The following is a 19,632-nucleotide window of genomic DNA, read 5'->3' as shown; positions in this document are numbered from 1 at the left end:
ATATTAATGAGGCACCCTGGGCAGCATTTGATACAGAAAATACAACACAGACCTAGGAATATGGCCACTGCAGTGCACATGAGCTTGCTAATCAATTTTTATCCTCAGCTTTTGCTTCTATCATTCGTTTAAAGTAGCAGTGATTTATGAGATCCAATGACCTTTGTAAGAAAAAACCCTCACAAAACTAGTAGCATTTATTGATAAAAAAAGTTTTGCCAGTTCTATTTTCCCAGGGCATCGTGATAAATGAGAGATGGAATATGCTGTGTAAAATGTCTTGGGAGAACAAAGCAGACCATAGGTGGCCTGGAGCTTTTTTGGCAATGTCAAAGTCTGTAAATACTCTTTAAGCCACACATTTTCTCATATGTGGACGTACACACATACACGATAGAAAAAAAAGTCTTGGGAAGCTTATTCCTGCATTGGAAGGCTTCAGTGTTGTCTGCAGGAGATGAGTAGTTAAACTCTGTCTTTTCCCCTAATCCAGGTGCTATCTGTCAAGAACTGCAGAAACTGGAATTATAAACTCATGGCTTGGCAGAAGAATTAAAATTGTTTCTAGTATTTTGTTCTGAGATTGATGAGAATACTTGAATCTCTGTGTGCAGCATATTAAGAATTTTCCCCCCTCACCTTTGAGAAAGCCTTGCTGTTAGCACACAATTTCACTTAAATACCTCTAGTAAAGTGTAATTAATTTTCTCAATAGCTAGACAAGGCTCACAGACTCTCAGCCAGTCCAGATGCAGAAGATTATGGATTTTATTGAAAACTCTTAAAATGCTCTCCAGCATATTTCACTCATCACAGTGGCTCTGGGTGAAGTGGGTGAGTGAGGTAGATTCCTGCCAGTTATAAAAACGTGGTACTTTCCATGGGTACAGGCAACTGTACTTGACTAAACCACAGAGGAAGCTGCAGATGTTTATGGCTTAAAGTCTGGTCAGTTTGACCTGTACCTGTAACAGAAGTAAGGATTAGATGAAAAAACAGTCCAGGTTATTGTAGCAGTATAACTGCTTTTATTAGGTTGGGCGTAACTGTGCACTAAACCCTCTTGGTCAGCACAGAGAGTTGAGCTGCAGTGCTGTGCTGATGTGGCCTTTGATTTCATTTTGGGAGACAAGCTTGGCCTAAACTGGCTCGTGTGCTCTGCATGGCAATCCTCTGAGAGGCGTAGACTTGCCCAGAGACAGAAGCTATTTAGTTTCTAGGTTGAGAAACTGAATTAATGATGTTTGGGACCAAATGTGAATTATAAGACTTCATAGAACAAAGATCTTACTCAGGAAAATTAATGCTATCATATAACCATGGAGTGGTAATTATTCACCCCTCTGGAACAGTTTCAGTAAGTGAGTCTGAGAAGGGAATTAACACAGCTAGGGAAACACTGCAGGTAATATATATCAACCTCGAGCTCTTAGAAGGCATGAGTCAAGCCTCCACAAATAATGATTTTAATGTTGTTTTTATTTTTTGGTTGGTGTCTTCTGGGTTATTTAGTTTTTGGGTTCACATAATTTTTTTTTTAATTTGGCAGATTAGGAATTTTTAATTAAACTTAACTTTTTTTGAAAATGGCAATTGATCTTCTGTAACAGATAAAATTGTTGATATTAGTAAAGCTGGAGATGAACAGAATTATTTCACTGATAATTCCTCTCAGTCTGCTATATAGTATGGAGATGGCTCAGGCTGGAGGACAGTACCTAGCCATGTACCCCAGGGGTCAATAATGGGTCCTGTCCTGTTTAACATCTTCATTCATGACCTCAGCAGTGGGATGAGAATGTACCTTCAGCAAGTTTGCACAGACTGCAAAACTTGCAGGAGTTGTTACACAGGATGGTTGTGTTGCCATCCAGAGCGACCTCAACAGGCTGGAAAAATGGTGTGAGGGAACCTCATCAAGTTCAGCAAGAGAAGTGTGAAGTCCTTTCCCTGGGAAGGTACAACCCCAGGCACCAGTTCATACTGGGGCCACTGGGATGCAAAGCAGCTTGCTGGAAAAGGCCTGTAGCATCCTGGTGGACATCCAAGTTAAATATGAGGCAGCAGTTTCTTTGTGGCAAAGAAACTGAAGAGTGTCCTGGGCTGCATTAGACAAGCAGATGGCAGGATGCAATCCTTCTTCACTTAGCCCTGGTGAGGCCAGACCTGAAGAGCTGTGGCTGTGTTCTGGGCTGCATGCTTCAAGAGACAGTGCAGTGAAGGGCCCCTAAGATGCTGAAGTGACAAGAGCATCTCTTTGATCAGGAAAGGCTGAGAGAGCTGGGGCTGTTCAGCCTGGAGAAGAGAAGGCTCAGAGGGATTTCAGCCATGTGTAGCAATACCTCAAGTGAGTGGGCAGAGAGAGCAGAGCCAGGCTCTTACCAACAGTGCCCAGTGACGGGCCCAGGGGCAGTGGGCACACACCAGCATACAGGAGGCTCCTTGTGAACATCAGGAAAGAGCTTTTTACTGTGAGGGTGACTGAGCACTGACACAGGTTACCCAGGGAGGTTGTGGAGTCTCTGTTCTTGGAGATACTTAAAAGCTGTCTCTGGCCATTGATGATTTATTTAGTCACACATTTTTATTTGAAGTCATCAGAACCATCAGAGGGATGGTTCAGCAGAGGGAGGAGTGGGTGTTTACTGCAGCTTGGAATAGGCCCAAAAGACTGATAAAATTAATTCTGTTACTCCTACACACCAAACCCATGACAGATGCTTTTCTTCCCCTGATGCTTTCTGTAACTCCTTGTCAGCCTGTTTAGATGCTGTTACCCAACCAGGGCACAAAACCAGGTAAATTCCTACAAAGTAAGGTAAGGCTTTTAAGGCTGAGTGTTGCCAAACTGTGTAGGGGATTTGGCTGCTTTGCTGCTACTAGGCAGCACAGCAATTCTGAATTAATAAATGCGTGGTGTTTAGAGGCAAAAATAAATAACATTTTATTACATGTCTTTTATTTAAGACTAATTTATTCTCCTTTTCTGCTCCCTAATATGCTAACAAAACCCACAGTCTTGCGTCTTGTCTTTTCACATACACTTACATGGAGCTAGGACAGGAATAGCAAATGAGTATAATTTTTGTACCAAATGTTTTGGAGCAAGAAGCAGAGGCAATAGTACTAAAGTAACACTTAGGTTGTATGTATATCCCCTTACTGAGTAAGGAGCATCTAATAATGCTGACAACCCTGCTGTTGTGACTGCTTGCCTGACTTTTCTTAAAAAAAACCAGAATGTTCAAGATAGAATTTAAAATTCTAGGCAGGTATTGCTGTTGTGCTGGAAGAACTGCAGTGTAAGTAAAGACCCATATATTTAAAAAGAAAAAAGGGGGGTTGAGAAAGTGTTCTAAGAGTATTCAGTAGCTGTTAAAACTTGCCTTAATAGATTTTGGAGTCTGTGTGTGGTCACTGCTGCCATGGCTCTGTCAGCATTTTGGGCACGATAGCAGCCAAGCAGGGATGCAGATGTCTTTGCTTTGTGAACTTGCTGAATGTAGCCATGATTTATGGACACTGAAATGTGAAGTATGATGAGAACCAATCATGGAGCATTTTTTAAATACAACACCAAAGCTCTTTTTCCTTCTGTGATAGCTGTCAAGAAAGGCAAATTTTTTATTTTCCTGTCTTAGCATTTAACTTTTTTTTTTTTGCCTAAAGAACTTAAAATCCAGTCCCAGCCCCCCAATTCTTTAAATACTGAAGGGATTGTTCTGAAAAATACTGAAGCTATATTTTGAATAATCTGCTTTGAGACTTGGCAGGCTCTGATCACATGGAAAAGTACACATAATATGGTCACACTGTGTGAGCATGTATCCACTTAACCTGAGTGAGAAGCTGAGATATGACTCTAAAGGCAGAGAAATAACCTTGGGTACAAGTAAAAATGCCAGTCATTTATTAGTGTTTGGTGACTGTTTGTTAGTAGGGTAAGAGGAAAAAGGTTTAAGCAATTTTTCTTTAATTAATGATCTTACTAGAAGAAATGAAGGATTGTGTACATGTCCTCTGAAACTTCATGTTCTTTATTTTCAGAGTAGTTAGCAGGCCTTGCAAAAGCAGTGAGATCTTACTGAATGAGTTTCATGATTCCTATAAAAAACTATGTAAAGCATTTCTTTATGGAAATGCTCAACATGCATGTTTAACCCGTCTGAAATCTTCTGGATTTAATGGAGCATTAGTTTAAATATTTAAATTTTTTAAAAATTATAATCTGCAATGTGAAAACCCTATCAGAGTTTTCAGGTCTTTTCCATACATCATAAGGAAATGTAAGTAGCATATGAGTTTAATTTATCTGCAATTTGTACTCATTAACTTCAAGTATTAACATAGAGATCCTAATCTCAGTAGTAATTATAAGTTGATTACTAATCTGTCCTTTCACTTGGAGAGTTCAGTTACTTCTTTTCCTGTGACTTTATATATTTGAAGTTTTAATCTTTCAGATCAATTAGTGCCTGTGCCACCTCACTCATCTTTGGGTCGCTGGTGCTGGACCAGCCTATTATCACCTAAGTACGAGATTTTGTTTCCCCTGAAGCCTTTCAAGACTGTTCTTGGCAGCTGGCTTGACAGAGCTGCTGGAGACGAGACTGAAACGCGCTCTGCTTCCTCCAGACACAGCTCAGTAAACAAGCTGTGATCCTCTGCTTGGCAGGAGGCAGAGCTGCTGCTGCTGCCAGCCTGGGAGGGGATGCAGAGCAGCACTGATGCGTGGCAGCAAATACAATATCCTTTTCTGGGACTTTGACTTGAATAAGGCATTGCTGTAATGTGGAGGTTTGTGAAATACTTGCCTGCTTCTGTGAGATTTATTAAGAGTATGCTTAGCTTGGGCCTGGAGTATACAGCAGTGGTGCACTTAGCCAAAACTAAATTATAGTAGGTGAGTGGAAAGGAATAATGTATGGTAAGAGTAGATTAGGCTAACATGCTAAGCAGTGATTTAGACTTAAAAAAAACAAAAATGAAGAAAGGAAGTTGGAGGGGATTTATTATAGAATCATGTAATGGTTTGTGTTGGAAGGATCATTAAAGATCATGTTTCAACCCACCCACCATAAGCAGGGACACCTTTCCCTAGACCAGGTTGCTCAGAGCCCCATCCAGCTGGGCCTTGAAGGATGGGGCATACCTTCAGGAATGGGTCATCCATAGCTTCTCTGGGCAACTTGGTCCAGTGTTTCACCATCCTGTGATTTTCTGTGACCTTCCTCTGGTCTCAGTCCAACAGGTCCACGTCCTTCTTGTGTTTGGGGTCCAAGAGCTGTGTGCAGTACTCCCTGTGGGAGTCTCAGGAGGGCAGAGTAGAGGGGCAGAATCAGCTCCCTTGGCCTGCTGGTCACACTGCTTTTGATGCAGCCCAGAGCACAGCTGGCTTTCTGGGCTGCAAGTCACATTGCTGGATCATGTAGAGAGTCTCGTCCACCAGTACTCCCCCCTCAGGGCTGCTCTCAATCCATTCTCTGCCCAGCTTGTTCTTGTGCTTGGAATTGCCCAGACCCATGTGCAGGACCTTGCACTTGGCCCTGTTGGCCTTTGTGTTGTTCTCGTGGGCTTATCTCTTGAGCTTGTCAAGGCCTCCCTGGATGGCATCCAGTGTGTTGACTGCACTGCACAGCTTGGTTTCATTGGAAAACTTGCTGAGGGTGCACTCGGTCCCACTGCTTTCACCCTCTGTAAACTTCCTTTTTGTGTTTGAGTTTGTCCAGGAGCTCCTTGCTCATGCACTTAGGCCTTCTGGTGTTTTTGCCTAAATTCCTCCTAGTGATCCTTGAGAATTAACCAGCTTTCTTAAGCTTCTCTTCCCCCTAGGGGTTTATCCCATGGTTCTTTCCAAGCAGATCCCTGAACAGGCCAAAGTCAGCTCTCCTGAAGTCCAGGGTAGTGAGCTTGCTGCGAGCCCTTCCCACTGCCCTAAGGACCTTGAGCTTCACCATTTTATGGTCACTGCAGCTCAGGCTGCCCTTGAGCTTCATATTCCCCACAAGCCCCTCCAGCACAGCACCTTGGGAACGATTGGGATTGTTCAGCCTGGAAAAGAGAAGGCTTCAGGGTGACTGAATTGCAGCCTTCCAGTACCTGAAGGGAACTTACAGGAAAGGTGGGGCAAGACTATTTTCAAGAGTATGTAGTGACACAACAATGGGGAATATGTTCACATTGAAAGAGAGTTGATTTAGATTAGATATTAGGAAAAAATTCTGTATTGTGAAGGTGGTGAGGAACTGAGATCGTGAGGCACAACTGAGGTTGCCCAGGAAAGCTGTGTATGCTCCGTGCCTGGAAGCATTCAAGGACAGATTGGATGGGCCTCTGAGCAACTTGGTCTAGTTGAAGATGTCCCTGCCTATGGCACGGGCTGGAATGAATTGATCTTTAAGGTCCCTTCCAACCCAAGCCATTCCATGATTCTATGACCTCTCCTCTTTGGCTCCTCTGTCACTGAAGATGGAACTTACCATCAGCACATTGCAGGAGCCTCGTGGATTGTTTATGCCCTGCTGTGCTGTCCCTCCAGCAGGTGTTGGGGTGCTTGAAGTCCCCCATGAGGGTCAGAGATTGTGAACGTTGCATCTGCTTGGTCTTCCTGATCAGGTGACCTGTAGTAGGCTATAATGTCACTTGTCCCTGCTGTCAGTTTAATCCTCACCCACAAGCTCTCGGTCTGCTCCTCATCCCTTACGATTTAGAATTGGTAGAGTTTGTCTCCATTTTCTTCACATCATAGATCAAATCTGAAAGGGCTTTCTCTGAGAATTTTCCATTCATTATAAGAAGAAATAATCATGCTAGATGTTAGTTCTTCTAGCTTTGCTCATCAGCCTTTAGACCTATGAATGTGCCTGTGGCGAGATATTTAAGGACCCTAATATTAGTTGAAAGGTGAAGATTTTCCTGCTTTAAAGTGAATTGAAAACTGTTCAGTAACTCATTGATCAGATCCTTGGTAAGATTGCAGGCATACTTTGGCATCAGTACTTTTACATAGTCAGTGCCAGGATACTCAAGTGCAGTCATATGTCTTACATCTAGTGTGCAGAGCAGGCAGGCCTGCCTTATTTAAATAAGGCTCTATGTAGGTATAAATACTAGAAATTCTTGTGCTGCTCTAAAATAAAGTATCTGAGGAGAAAGTCTTCACACATCTTTAAGATTACTTGCTCTTAACTTGTTTGCCAAGAATAGAAGTCAAAACTTCAAGACTCCCAAAATCTTTCTGACTAGCTCACACCTAAGGAAACTTTCAATTTGTGGGTTCAATTCTTTTTTCTGGCATTAAATACCTTTTTTTTTTTTTTTTTTTTTTTTAGTGTTCTGGAGCTTTCTTCTCTAGCTGCTTAACATAATAACATTCTAATATTTTGAGCTTAAAAACTGAAATGGAAAGAGCAATAGAGAACATGATGTTACTATCTTTGCTATTAGTGATAAAATGAACAATATTCTTTGTGTTCTGTTCATGAAAATCCAGGGATTTGTTTATTTTAGAATACAATTTTCTTCTTTTTTTTCCCTTCTTTTTTGTTAAATCAATTCACAGTTTTAAACCTTACTAATCAGTTCTTTCTCTTTGACTTCATTATGTATGACTTTATCTGTGGTATGGTCTGCATGAGTTAAACAGCAATTGCTAAATCTCTTATTAGCTTCATGCTAATAATTCAAAAACCTTAATATTCTCTGCAAGCAAAGATTTCACTCCATAGAAAAAAGTCTGCACATTTTGCATATTGTATAATGAATGGTCCCTGCTCACTTCTGTGGGTTTGGAACTAGATAATCTTTAAGGTCCCTTCCAACCCAGGCCATTTGATGATTCTGTGATAGGAAGCAGCTGAAGGTAACACTTCTGGTTTCGTGCTAGAGGGCTACTGTGGTTTCTTAAACATGCTCACAGCATGGTAATGTAAATAATACAAGTGCCATTTCCATAAAGGGAAAGTTGACCAAAATCATTATTTGAAGAGTAGCAATAATCTACATGAAGTGATTTTTTTCCCTGCCAATAGATAACTAATAAGAGAGGTGCTATAGGATTACAGCTATACAGAAAAAATGGCAGAGGTGCATATGCAATATCAGAGATGTGTTAAATTTTCCCTGACCCATTATTTGCACAATCTAAATGTGTGTGAAATACAGATGTACAGCTGTGGTTGTCTTGTTCACTTCTCAGTTCCGTTAAGCCTTTGCGGTGAGGATGTAAAATTACAGCTCCGTCTTTGATGTACCTTTGGAAGGGACATAGGGCTTCTGTAATTCCAAATCGCACGCTGTTTTTCGCCTCGGTCGAAGTGGAGGCCTTGAACTGGGTGCGGGAGGGCAGGTTGCTGTGTTTCCGAAGGAGATGCAAGGCGCTCGTTGGAAGCGGCGGGCTGTCTCCGGCCCGCCCGCGCTGGGGAGCGGCGCGGCCGCGTGGCCGCCATCTCGCGGCTCCCGCCGCGGCCGCGCAGCGCGGGCCGAGCCGCCGCTGCTGCCGGCTGAGCGCCCAGCCATTCTTCCGCCCTCACTTCCTCGGCTCTTTAGCCCCCATTGAGCGTGGAACAGTGGCGGGGGACAAAAGCTGTATACACTGTACAAACAGAGCACTAAAGCGGCAGTACACTGAGTCATTCTTCGCTCTGTGTGAGAACTGAGGGGGACTCTATTCACCGCCTTTGTGCCGGTGTCTGTCAACAGCGCTGTTTGAGGCCAGCCCCATTGTGCCGGCCAATGTTTCTTATTGACCCGAGTCTGTGCCCGCAATGTTCCCAGGGTCGAAGTTGCGAGCGAGAGAATGTTTGAAAAGGGGTAATCGTGGGCTAAATGCGTTTTGCTGCATTGTCGTCTGACCTATTAAATCTAAACTGGGGTCCGCGTTCATGCAAACAGGTAATTATGTAGTCACAGCTGCAGCCATTGACATCTGGTTACCGCCCCGTGGAAAAAGGGGATGGAGCGCTCGCCTCTCCCTCCAGGCTCTCAAACGCTGAACTTTAATGATATTAACTGAAAATAGAAGGTGGATTAGCAAGACTGACAGGTCAACAAGGTGGATACTTTATCCAAGAAGGCAGAAATAAGTCTGAGTGCAGTTGCTTGGATGTTTCTGCTGCCTTATGCATCAGATTTTTCCCATAGCTGCAGGCTTTGCTGGGCTCTAGAACCAGTTATTATTTAAGGGTTTTAGATCAGAAGAAGGACCCAAATACTTCTGTCGTCCTGTTGTACAAAACAATTCTGCAGACAACCACATTTCTTGTTTTGCAAACAGCTTACAGTGGTTCTGGTCTCCATAGGAGGAGTTACCAGGATTTCCAGATAACAGACCTTCATTATCAATAAGCCAGCATTTCAAAATTTAGTGGTAAGTGTACAAGGGTGATAAAACAGTCGTGGTCATAAATTATTTTAGGAAATTGTTTTTTCTTTTAATGTACTTTGGAACTGAGGGCATAGTATTGGCATGTAAATTAGTCTGACACATCTTCCTTCTCATTCCCCTCTGCTCTCTCCCTTTCTACTGAGGGAAGAGCTCTCTACATAGCATACAGAATTATTAAAACAGCTTGCTTTTCTGTCCTGCACCACTTTCAGTGCTGGGATAGATAACAACCACTGTAGAAATTAGCTGAGAGGGTTACAGGGTCCTGGGTGACTTTCATGGCACATCAAGGCTGGGAGCACTGTCAGTGCTGGGCAGCCCTGGGTGCAGAGCGGGAGAGAAGTGCAGCCAGCTGATAAATCCCTCCTTTAAGGGATACTTGCAGGGATGAATAACTTGCGGGTTATCTGCTTCTCCTTGCATTTGCATCCCAGTGCTGCTCCTTAGGAGTCAGTTATTCTGAAGTGCTGTTATAGTGTGGACTGTCAGGAAACAGGGAGAGTAGGTGTTACATGCTATGATGTAAATATGTAGATACAGATATATGGATGTAATCTTCCAATATATGATCTTCTAACATTATGGGAGGACTGTAATTGCCAAAAGAGTGAACTGTTCTCCTTTAAAGGTATATCCACTGTTAGAGATCAGAGAGCTGGTTCTTCATTCGTGGAGCAGGGAGGAAGAAAATGTGGGCTGCTTAGATTGAAGGGAGCCTGTTTGTATTGTGCATCTCTCAAATTGCCTTGTGCAGGCATCTGTTATGTAATTAGCTTTTTCTTTCTTTTTTTTGTCAGTTGACTTTTACTTGATTTCTACCTTCTACTTCTTACAGGCCTCTAGGGAATGGACTGAGTTTCTTATGAAAAAAACAAGTTTCAAATACATAAATCAAAAATATTTCAAGTATATGTAGAAATGTGTTGGCATTACCATGTTTTTCAGGCAGAGGACAGTCGGGAAAGACTGAGTCCATCTGCCAGCAAAAGACAGTTAAATTGCATCTTCACAGTTATTTGATTCTGTGGCTCTTCAATACTTAGGAAGGAATAAATTTTCTTAGCAACATTTCTAGGCTATACCAGGACTATATTCAGTCTCTGCTGCCTCTGCATCAACACAGTTTTTTCCAAATATATAGGAAGTTCTATTTGTGCATTTCCTGGTAGATGTATTAAGTTCATAAAAATACTAAATAGTTGTAGGAATTTGTTGTTTTTCACTTAAGTAGTTTTGTCTTCTAAACCATTTACCCAATTCTCTGCTTAAAAATGAGTATTCAAAATAGACTATTTCCTTTTCACTACTGCTGTTATTTTTCAGTATAAAGGGAATACCAAGGAATGATGTAATCTAAAGGACTCAATTGTGTAAATCAGTGTTCTCTTCAACTGTATTTTCTGTAGAGGAGATAAATGAGACTGAAGATTTATCCTGCAGAGGTCTGTAAATGCCTTACACTCCTTAAAATACTTTAATTCTGTAACTGAGAAAACCTGTTCTACTTCAAATATGAAAAGTCAGGATGAATTTGAAATGAGAATTGTTAGCAGGGATCAAGAAGCTTCCTGGTTAAACTTTTTCCCTGTCTTACCTAATAAGTAAAACTTGATCAAACTTTTAATTTGGGTACTCTAGTTTTGATGTCGTGTGCATCCTGTGATGTCTCAGCTGTAATTCTCAGCTGTCTCTTTATGTAATTCAAAAGGAGTTATAAGAATACACTTTCCAAGGAGGCTGAGTTGACTCTGCTTTAGATACCTCACCCAACTTACTGAAATAGGCATTAACCATTGCAGCATTCTTGTATGTTTGGAAGGTAGTGCTGTATAATGAAAGAAAAGTTGAAAACTTAGATATAGGAATTATTGTGTGCTCAGTAGTTCAGAGCAATAAGGTAGTAACATCAATGTAATCAAGCAAAGTCTTGCACAGTATACATAGTTCAACCTCATGTTTCAGCAAACAGGACGTCATAGACAAAATTCTTATAGTTCTAGACAAAATAAGAGAACAGAAATACAGTGTTCTTGGCTTTGCACTGAAGACTGATTAGCTGCACATGCAATATGTGTACTCAACATTCTGGCCTGGAACTTGGTGGAGAATTACTTCAGTGTGGGCTTTCAGGTTCTTTGTGAAGTTGTTATGCTTACTGGTAAAGTCAAACTTGAATATGATGCATATTTATGCAATTTACTTATAGTGCATATATAGGCATAATCTAAATGGCCTTAGTTTCTCTTAGAAGCAGAATAAAGTGTGGTTAAAAAGAAAACAAAGTTTATATGAGAAATTGGTTGGCTTGTTTCAAAAAAGGGCCCTAGGATATCATAACCAATGTGTAAAAAATCCAGCATTTGTGGCACATATTGCCCCTGTGAGTTCAAAAGGATTCTATGGAAACTGAAATGACCTTTCCAAAAATATATTTGAGGGCAGATCTTTTGAGTAGGGGAAGTAATGTTCCAATAGCACCGAGTGGGACAGCTCTTTTCCCATACGTGGCATTTGTGGATTACAGCTAGACAGAAAATATGGCAGAGAAGCATAGGCATGTACAGTACCTATAGATTAAAGCTTTCCTGGTACCACTTCTTCTTCCAGGATTTGTCTTCATACAAGTCTGTAGGAAAGGCTTCATGGTTCTGTAAACTCTATCCAGCTGAATTAACCATTTTCCTTATACAAAATTTTTCTTCAGGTTTTTAAAAAGTGCATTAATCTCAGCAGAAAACTGAAACAGCACAAAACATTTGAAATTATTCTTACTAAATTAAAAAAACCCTCTCAATTCTTAAGGCCACTAGGTGATGTTCAGCATTGTCTAATAATGAGAAAACTTACAAGCATGTTCATGTACCCTATGTAGGGTTCTGGATGTGTTGAAATGAAGAACTCCATGATGCTTTAGAGAAACACAGCTATAGGGAGGATCAGATATTTTAGTTGTTAACATACTGTCTAAAGCAAAGAACTTAATTCCAAAAAGGGAAAACTTGGACAAGATCAGATCAAGTCAAGATCAGATCAGTAATGGTTTATGGACAACAGCTCTGGTTTTCCTGCCACTGGGGCTAATGCACAGTAAGAACAAAGAAGTGGGATTCACTTACAAATTACCTCGTTTAGACTTTGTAAAATTCAAGATTTATTTCTGCAAAGTAATCAAAGGCTCCATTACGAATACCTTTTATACTCTGCAGTTTGAGGGCAGCTGGCTAGTCAACTATATTTTCTGGTTTTATAACTCTCTAGAAGTTGACGCAGTTTGCTTTTTCGTGTTGGTTTTATTGCATGTGGACATTTCCCATATTCAAATTCAGATGATTTTTTTCCCTAGTTACTAGAATGAAATTGACTTAGTTTGTCTCTCAGTCACATTGTGACTTATATTGCTTTTCATTAGGGAAGATTTCTATGTACAGACAGGATGCAGGGCTTAAACAGGGTTTTTGAACAATATAGATGCAAACAGCCTCGGCATGGGTTTCCTTTTACCCCCTCTGACTATTGTCACAGCTTCCCCTCATTCAGTCCAGTGGCAGTTGTTCTTTGTGTGAGACCAATAGATAGTAAATCAGCAAATGTGTTTATGTTTCATCTCTTGTAAAATAAAAATGCAGTTCTGGATTATTCAGATTTCCTCTTTTTCCTTATAAGAACATTGCTGCTGCTCTGCAGCCTTCAAGAATAAAATGAAAAACTATTTGGAGAGTAAAGAATTTTTAACAGGCTATTCTTGCTGTATTTTTTTTTTTTTAAGAATTTCTTCTCTTTGAGAAATTTAGGTATTTTTCTTTGAAGGAAAATATACATGGCAATACATGCCAAATTAGTGTGGCTGAAATGCATATTTACATTTAGAAATGCTGCTAAAAGTTATAGTGCCAACTACCTCATTAAGTCACCTTCATTTATGGAATTGGTGAGGTAAAAATGTTAAAGGCTTGGAGACTGCAGAGCGCTGGTGACAGGAAAGCTGCTCAGGGATTTTTAGGAGGAAGATGCTTATACCTTGGTGCTTCTGGAGGAGGTATGTGCAGTGGAGGGTTAACAACTCCCTGACACACTGAAGTGTCTTAATTAGAGCTTGGCAAAGAGCCATGGTCAGTAGAAATACGCAGTGCCTGAGACAGCAGCGGTAACTGCTGGTTTGAGCCTCTGGCGAAGTCTCCTGCATTCAGCAGCACACTCTGCCTCTGCCTACCTGTTGTGGGAAAGCAAGATACTGCTCAGACGTGAAACAAAGCAGCCAAGCATTTTCCCATCCAGCTTCACCATTTTAGACTTTAAAAGAAAGGATGTGGAGATGTGGAGAGGCGGGAGATACCTGTCAATAAAAATAGCTTTCGCAGCAGCTCGCTGCACGTAGTAGCCTGCAGCTGAAGGAGAGATGAGTGAAAACTGCAGAGCAAATCTGGTTTTGCACAGTGAAGGGAATGAGTGCAATACTTGCCTTAAAAAGGAAAATGGGAAAATTTGAAGTTTGAGGCTGAGAAGCTTTTAAAACATTGATGACCTCTGGTGATTCTTTTCAAATTGGGAATTACTGCATGTGTTTGAAGAAGGAGGATGATTTACTTTTAAGAATTATTAATAGATACTTATTTCCCAGCGTTACAGGCTATTTACAGTCCTGGTAGGAAAAGTATAGTATCAAATTGCTGAATTAATCCCATATTGTCATAGGATGGATGATGCAGATTAAATGTAAAATAAAACACATCAAACCTGTTACTAAAAAATTAAATGTAAAACTACTTATAATTTCAGGACTAGGTTGCTGGATCTTACAATGAGAAATACAAAGATACAGATTTGGAATAGAATGGAGCTGATAACATTGTGTCTGTAGAGACACACATTCAGAAAGACAGTAGGGTACTTCTCTAGCTGGTGTGTCCCTAAAGTGCACAGAAAGGCTTTTTACAATGTAAAATAAGCCCAGGATTCATAAGACTGCACCTTGGTATCTCTGTGAAGGTTGAAATTTCCCATACCTGTGTTAGAAAAGAAGAAAAATGTGTTGTAAGTTTGAGGGATTTTCCAGAGGTACAAATAGTAATTGAGCTCTTCAATTTCTCGCTAAATTATGTGGAAATTAAACACCTAAATCCAGTCTGTGGATGCCTGAGAATTATCTCCTTTTAGGTACAATGGCATCAATAATGCATTTCAGTCTCACTATGCAAAACCACAGTACAATATAGTCTTTACTGGTATTAATACTTCACAATAAATAACAAGATTGAATTGAAACCACACTAGTGTGTCTCTTTAAATCTCTGCATTTCACAGTAAATCACATCAGTGACTTGCAGGTCACAGCAGAGTGCGAGTCCTGCTAATTAGTGAGGAACTGAATGGCCATTTAATTCATGCCAATTATGTGCATAATAATAATCTGTTATTTTAGCACCTCATTGGAGCATTTCTGTAGTCTCTAACTCTACCCTTGCCTATTGAGTGACAGCAGAGTGGCAGTGCCAGTGCTGGCCATGTGTGCCAGGCTGGTGGGTACCATTATGGACCTATATGAGTAGGTTTTTGCTGTATAGAGAGAAATCTGAAAAATGGCTGTGAATGGGAATCTTCAGTTTGCCCAGATAAAAACCCACTTTGAATAAGATGATAATGATAATGATTCTGGAAGGCTGTCTCCTGTGTTATGCTTTCTGTTCACAAGTTTGACTTTTTGCCTGGGATTATGCATCATCTCAGATGAACCCATCAGAACTTTCTAGCAGTGAAGTCCACCCTGCAAAGCAAAAAATAGGAGCTGTTCCCATAGCATTCAATCACAGCCCTGGCTGCTTGAGATGAGAAGAACGTTCTTTGTGAAGAACATCACCTGCTTAGGTCTTACTGCATGAACAAAGGTCACCTTCTGCTTGAAAAAGATGATCTCTTTCAATTTACAGTAAGCTCAGAGAGCAGAGATTTCTGATCCTATGGAAGATTTTCCAGTATGTGATTGGAGTTTAAGGAATTGAGGGGTTTACTCACCTGCATGATAACTCTGGGACAGCCAGCTCTTTTTGTGTGGGCACTCAGCTGCATGCCATGGCAAGTGTCTCTTCCCTGCCTGGTGAAGATATGGGTAATCCCTTCCTACAGTGTCCTTGAGCATGGATGTGCTTGCTTCTGACCAGACTGGTCTTGGATACATGCAGCTGCTTTCAAGTTAATTATATGGCAGAAGTTGTGTGTTTACATTTTCTGCATATGTTTTCTAGGAGAAATATTTGGACAGTCAGTGGTCTGATCTGCTTTTTCAAATGTCTGTGCAATTATTTTAAATAAAAAAAAGAGAAGCAAAGGCAGTACTTAAATATATTTCTGCTGTTTGCATGTGTGTTTTATTCTAAGGAATGTAGCAGATCTATGTAAATTTGTATTTAGACACTTGTAAAAATAGCAATTTGACCCAGTTATCTGAAAGCAGTTGCTTTATGAAAGAACTGCTGAGGATCGATAAGATCTACCACGAGAAAATGCAAATTGGAGTGTGTAATGAAGATTTACAGTGAAAAACTCCATAGCTAAATTATTTGAAAATTAGGTATGTAGCTTGTGTTTCACTCAGACTCTCAATGTTTAATGTCAACACATTTTGTGGACAGAAGGGGAAAAGTAAGTCAATGTCAGAAGCTTGATATCAATAAATGTTTTTGTGCCATCTCCCTGGCCACCTAATAGCAAACTGGGAGGGCAGGAGTTATACAATACATGCAAAACTCAGTTAAAACCATAGCGCATTGATATCAATGGATAGTTCATTGTCTGAATGAAATTCAGTGGGTTTGGTTCCATAAGATGCTGCCTTTGTTAATGGTAGCTGCCAGTATTTTCATTATTGACCAGGGTGATGGAAATCTGAGTGTGCTTGTTAAATGTGGAGGTGATGTCCAGCTGAGAGTGGCTGCTAATCCAGTTTCTGGTTCCTTTAAACTGTAATATGGCCTTAGACTTCAAAATTAAGTTGACAACTTGGAGAAGGGGTCTGAAAAAAGCTATTGACAATTGGAAGGTACAGCTGCAAAGTGTTGGACATAGGCAGAGATGGGAATCGAATGGTAGGCAGTGATTCTGCAAAGTCTTGCTGTTACTGTAGTTTAAAAGCTATGTATAAAGAAAGAAAATCATATATATCTACATCTCCCCCCCTTCCCAAGAAGAAGAAAATAATAAGGAATAACTTGTCTGGATAAACATAAAGGGTATTTTTGATTAGTGTTATTTTGCTCCATGATGACTTTTTTTCACCCTTCTCATGATGATGATCCATACAGCTCCTTACTCCATCCTTCCTCTCCATCTCCAGTTGAGAAACCAATGAGTCCGTCCTTTTGACAAGATGATTTTCATTTTGTTGAGGGGATTTCTTAGGCCTGCTGGTGGGACAAGTCTGTAGATGTCATGAAAACGGGTTGGGAAGATGGTGTTGGCCTGCCTTCATTTTGTTGGGAGGAGCCCCATAGCTGCCAGGTGTGTCTGTGATATCCTCAAGCTGGGACAGAGAGTCACTGGCCCAAGGACACTTGTGGCTGTTCACACTGCTCTGTGAGAATGTTTTAACTCATTAAAGTACTGAAGTACTGATGCTGTGCATGACTTCCTGCCAGGGCAGGTGAGTTTGCAATTAATAAAGTATGGTATGGAGGGTTTCTCTCAGAATAAAGGCTTAGCTCTGGACAAACACTTATCTACACCTGTTCAGTGAAAATGCACCTTTTAAATGTAGTTTCTCTTGGTTTTGATTAAATTGTGTTAAAACAAGTGCTGAATCAGTTGCGTGCATTTTAATAGATATAAGCACATGAAAGGAATAACAGTTTGTTCATCATGCATTTTGCAGTTGCTTTTTCAATTAAAGGTTGCATTCTAGATGAGAAGAAATAACAACTTTTTGCTGAATTACTTTCAGTTTAGATTTATGCTTAATTTTTACATCAGTATTTTTATACAAATGATTTTTAGACACTTTTCGTTTTTGTTTGAACAACAGAAAGTTTCCAGGCTGTCTGTGTTTTCCTTTTTCAATTACTGAATTTTTCTTCCAGGTAAGTGATGAGATTCCCAGCCTTTAAATGTTTTTGTTTAAGGGTAGCTTTTGAAACTACCTTTAAAGTTGCCTTTAATCACAACTATTTAACTCGTGTCTGGGGCTATTTGAAAATAATTGGGGTTTTTAAGGTGTTTTAGTGGATGCAGAAAAAGGAATTGAGAGAAAAAGAAGAACTTCCCAGCTGAGCTGTTGCATTTGCTCCCTCCAGCCAGCCTGGGAGCTGATTGCCTACCCTCAAAGCCTCTCATTGTGGTTGCCTGTGGCTTCTTGTGGCAGAAACAAGAACATAAAAACAGCTATTTTGGGTAAGACAGCAATACCTCTTGCAGTACCCAGTCTCTAGCAGCAGCCAGTGCCTGGGGAAGGTTTATAGACAGGGTAATAACAGTGCAGTGCTTTTGTTCAGCTTCCAGCTGGAGGGGCTTCCAGAGCAAGAGGTAGTGTTCTCATGGTTAATAGCCCCTCACTGATCTCCCCTGCCCCAGTAAAACACTCCCTGAACTTCTGTCAACTGTTTCAGCACCTGCAATAACTTATGGCAGAGTATCACAGCCTGTATGATAAATGAAGTTATTTTTTTTCTTAGCTTATTATGCCAGTTTTATTTATTTATGCCTGCTTATTCCTGCATTAGAAGCAACAATGAACCATTTTACCCACTTGGAGCTTTCCGTGACTCAAGATTCAAATACATTCCTGTTTCTCACACAAAATTGAAGTTTACCCAGGGTCAGGGGCTACTGGTCACACCGTTCAGTCCTTTCTTTTTGAGGCTGAATAGTCACAGATATTTTTTTTCACTGTTCTCTCCACACTTGGAAGTTTAACTATATCCTTCCACAGTCAAGAAGGTCAGTAAAGGGGACACTTTTTTAAACCATTATTTTGTGCAGCAGCATAAAATATTTTCAGTTTAGTATTCTTTTTCTTGTGTAAAGCCAAATACTTGATTTGGGTTTTGACTGCAGCAGAGTCTGAAGCAAATGTTTTCTGTTTTCTTTAAAATTGTCTCTTGTAACCCCATGATATTCTTTCTGAGCAAGAGAAAGTATTTAAGTGTGCACATGAAGTTTAGCTATTTTTCCCTCAATGTGACCTGACATTTACCTGTGGTGAATTTCATTTGTCACTCTATGTCCTTATCACTATATGTACTCTGTGAGGAGCTTATGCTGGTCCTTCTGACCAGCAGTATTTTTATTAATGTAAATAGTTTAAGTTTCTTACTGATTTTAAGAGGAGGGGAGTTTGTACACAGATTGAAGCATTACATTTCAGTAAGACTTAACTGAAGATTTCCCTTTATTGAGAAAACTAACCACTTTATGCTTGATTTTATCTTTTCCACTCATTGATGTTATCATTATCGCTCTTATTCCATTACAGCTTAGCATGGTGTTCTGTGTGGGGTGGGATTTTTTTATTATCTCCTTGGAAGAGACCTTGCGAAACCCTCTGCGAATTCAAGTGAACTGTTTTGAAGCAGTACAGATCAGTAGTTTGGCTGCTTTCAGCCTCACACCAATCCATCTAATCTGATTTACAGTCTCTCTTGGTTTTCCCACTGAAAAAGAAGGCAGAAGTGCATCTAAGGACTGCCTCTCCTCCCCTTCTAGAGGCTGGAGTGGCTCTCGGAACACCATTTGGACAGATTGTCCCATTATTACAAGGTAACTAGTGCCCTGTGCTAGGGAAGAGGAAAAGGAAATTCAAGGCAAATCCACTGGGTGAGAAATGAGATATGTGGAAACTTAAAAGAATGTCAGTGGAATGCTGGTAGTCATTGCTTAGCATTCTTTAAAAGTAACCTTCTTCTTACCACCTGGGCCATTCCTGCCCACAGCTTGAGCAATGTTGTGTGATGCAGAAATGTTTAAGGAAGCAGAGAAGTTTCTTTGGAGTAGTCCCATTGGCTCCACGGGAAGTTTGATCATGCTGTACATCAGAGGTTGTTGGATAGATGGAACCACCTTGTTTAACCACTGTCTGCTCCTTTAGCCCATCCTGCTTGTCTGTGAGTCCATCTTTTAAAACTCTGTGTTAGCTTGTGTGCTGGAGTATGTTTGTCTCTCATAAACATGCAAGGATGCAAATATATAACTACAATTTAAAATTTGCTATTAGCTTTTAAAAATAACTTAGTGTGCTGGTTATTAGAAACTGTCAGTAAGAGATT

At 40.5% G+C, this 19,632-nt stretch overlaps 2 long non-coding RNA genes across 4 annotated transcripts in view; one reads left to right on the top strand and one right to left on the bottom strand.

Moving 5' to 3' along the window:
- Positions 1–744: 744 nt before the first annotated feature.
- On the bottom strand, positions 745–8,407 carry LOC135281323 (uncharacterized). Its single transcript, XR_010348003.1, has 3 exons — positions 8,253–8,407; positions 3,387–3,522; positions 745–965 (listed from the first exon to the last, which is right to left on the bottom strand). It is a non-coding gene; the product is annotated as an uncharacterized LOC135281323 (long non-coding RNA).
- A 491-nt stretch (positions 8,408–8,898) lies between these two features.
- LOC135281312 (uncharacterized) overlaps positions 8,899–19,632 on the top strand; it is a 34,821-nt gene continuing 24,087 nt past the window's right edge. For 2 of the 3 annotated variants that reach the window (XR_010347998.1, XR_010348001.1), the window contains exons 1-3: positions 8,901–9,052; positions 9,300–9,367; positions 10,709–10,827. This is a non-coding gene — a long non-coding RNA (uncharacterized LOC135281312). Of the gene's footprint in view, positions 9,053–9,299; positions 9,368–10,708; positions 10,828–17,396; positions 17,425–19,632 lie in introns of those variants that run through there. The other variant, XR_010348002.1, reaches the window with a different exon arrangement.

The sequence above is a fragment of the Passer domesticus genome, chromosome 1 (genome assembly GCF_036417665.1).
Source record: "Passer domesticus isolate bPasDom1 chromosome 1, bPasDom1.hap1, whole genome shotgun sequence".
Taxonomy (NCBI): Eukaryota; Metazoa; Chordata; class Aves; order Passeriformes; family Passeridae; genus Passer; species Passer domesticus.
Note: the sequence above shows the minus strand (reverse complement) of the source record. Positions and strands in the feature narration are given on the sequence as shown.